General features: G+C 32.4%; 1 non-coding gene across 1 annotated transcript; it reads left to right on the plus strand.

The window, feature by feature from the left end:
- Positions 1-511: 511 nt before the first annotated feature.
- Positions 512-619, plus strand: LOC127742291 (small nucleolar RNA R71). The gene has a single exon (XR_008003479.1). It is a non-coding gene; the product is annotated as a small nucleolar RNA R71 (small nucleolar RNA).
- Positions 620-2,457: the final 1,838 nt, after the last annotated feature.

Consider the following 2,457-nt stretch of genomic DNA (forward strand, 5'->3'; position numbering starts at 1 on the left):
TGCTATTGCTAAACCTGTTTCTTCCACCATTGTTATTATTGAAGCCTTGCTTCTGTGGATCCTTCCATGAAAAATTCGGATGATTTCTCCATGAAGGGTTATAGGTGTTGCCAAAGGCTTCACCCATGTAATTTACCTCTGCCATTGCAGGGTTCTCAGGATCATAAGCTTCTTCTTCAGAAGATGCTTCTTTAGTACTGTTGGATGCATTTTGCAATCCATTCAGACTCTGAGATATCATATTGACTTGTTGGGTCAATATTTTATTCTGAGCCAATATGGCATTCAGAGCATCAATTTCAAGAACTCCCTTCCTCTGAGGCGTCCCATTGTTCACAGAATTTCTTTCAGAAGTGTACATGAACTGATTATTTGTAACCATGTCAATGAGTTCCTGAGCTTTTGCAGGCATTTTCTTTAGGTGAATAGATCCACATGCAGAATGGTCCAATGACATCTTAAACAATTCAGATAGACCATCATAAAATATATGCAGGATGGTCCATTCTGAAAGCATGTCAGAAGGACACTTTTTGGTCAGTTGCTTATATCTCTCCTAAGCTTCATAGAGGGATTCACCTTCTTTCTGTCTAAAGGTTTGGACATCCACTCTAAGCTTGCTCAGCTTTTGAAGAGAAAAGAACTTGGCTAAGAAAGCCGTGACCAGCTTATCCCAAGAGTTTAGGCTATCTTTAGGTTGAGAGTCCAACCATACTCTAGCTCTGTCTCTTACAGTAAAAGGGAAAAGCATAAGCCTGTAGACCCTGGGATCAACTCCATTGGTCTTAACAGTATCACATATGTGCAAGAATTCAGTTAAGAACTGAAAAAGATCTTCTGATGGAAGTCCATAAAACTTGCAATTCTGTTGCATCAGAGAAACTAATTGAGGATTAAGCTCAAAGTTGTTTGCTCCAATGGCAGGAATTGAGATGCTTCTTCCATGTAAGTTGGAATTTGGTGCAGTAAAGTCACCCAGCATCTTCCTTGCATTGCTGTTGGGTTCATCCATGTCTTCTTTTTCGAGATTTTCTGTAAGGATTTCTCTGGATTGTTGTGCTTTAGCTTTTCTTAGCTTCTTCTTTAGAGTCCTTTCAGGTTCAGGATCTGCTTCAACAAGAATGTCCTTGTCCTTGCTCCTGCTCATATGAAAAAGAAGAGAACAGAAAGAAGAGGAATCCTCTACGTCACAGTATAGAGATTCCTTTATGTGAGTAGAAGAAGAAAAGAATAGAAAAAGGAGAAGAGAAAAATTCAAACACAAAGGAGAAGAGAATGTTCGAATTATGAGTAGAAGAGATGTGTTAGTAATTAAATAAAATAAATAGAAGGATATGAGAGGGAGAGAATTTCAAAAATTGTTTTTGAAAAATGGATAGTGATTTTCGAAAATTAAGAGAAGAAATAAAATTAAAATTAAAACAATTAGTTAATTAAAAAGAATTTTGAAAAAGAGGAAGGTAATTTTCAAAAATTAGAGATAGAAAAATAGTTAGGTGGTTTTGAAGAAGATAAGAAATAGTAAAACAAACAAAAAGTTGATTAGTTAGTTGAAAAAGATTTGAAAATCAATTTTGAAAAGATTTTTGAAATTGATTTTGAAAAAGATATGATTTGAAAAAAGATATGATTGAAACTTATTTTGAATAAGATTTGAAAAAGAGATTTAGAAAGATTTGATTTTGAAAATTAAAGTTAATGACTTGACTAAAAAGAAACTAAAAGATATGATTCTAGAATTTAAAGGTTGAACCTTTCTTAACAAGAAAGTAACAAACTTAAAATTTTTTAATCAATCACATTAATTGTTAGTAAAGTTTTTGAAAATAAAGGAAAAAGTTAAGAAAAAGATTTTTGAAATTTTTTTTAAATTTTCGAAAATAATAAAAAAATGAAAAAGATTTGATTTTTGAAAAAGATTTGAAAAGACAAGATTTTTAAAATTGAAATCTTGACTTGACTAACAAGAAACAACTCATTTTAAAAAATTTTTGACTAAGTCAACCAAAAGATTTGAAATTTATGAGTAAAATAAGGAAAAGATATTTTTTTTGATTTTTTTTTTAACTTTTAATGATGAGAGAGAAAAACACAAAAATGACTCAAAACATGAAAATTTTGGATCAAAACCAATGATGCATGCAAGAACACTATGAATGTCAAGATGAACACCAAGAACACTTTGAAGATTATGATGAACATCAAGAACTTATATTTGAAAAATTTTCAAGAAAAGAAAAACATGCAAGACACCAAACTGAATAGAAGAACAATAGTACTTTGCATTAATACTCGAGGTACAGCAGAGCTCCACACCTTAATCTATGGTGTGTAGAAACTCCACCTTTGAAAATACATAAGAACTGGAGGTCCAGGCATGGCCGAATGGCCAGCCCCCATAAGAGTGATCAAGAGATCAAAAGATGATCCAAAGTTGTAAATACAATAGTAAAAAGT

The sequence above is a fragment of the Arachis duranensis genome, chromosome 9 (assembly GCF_000817695.3).
Source record: "Arachis duranensis cultivar V14167 chromosome 9, aradu.V14167.gnm2.J7QH, whole genome shotgun sequence".
In the NCBI taxonomy this organism is placed as follows: Eukaryota; Viridiplantae; Streptophyta; class Magnoliopsida; order Fabales; family Fabaceae; genus Arachis; species Arachis duranensis.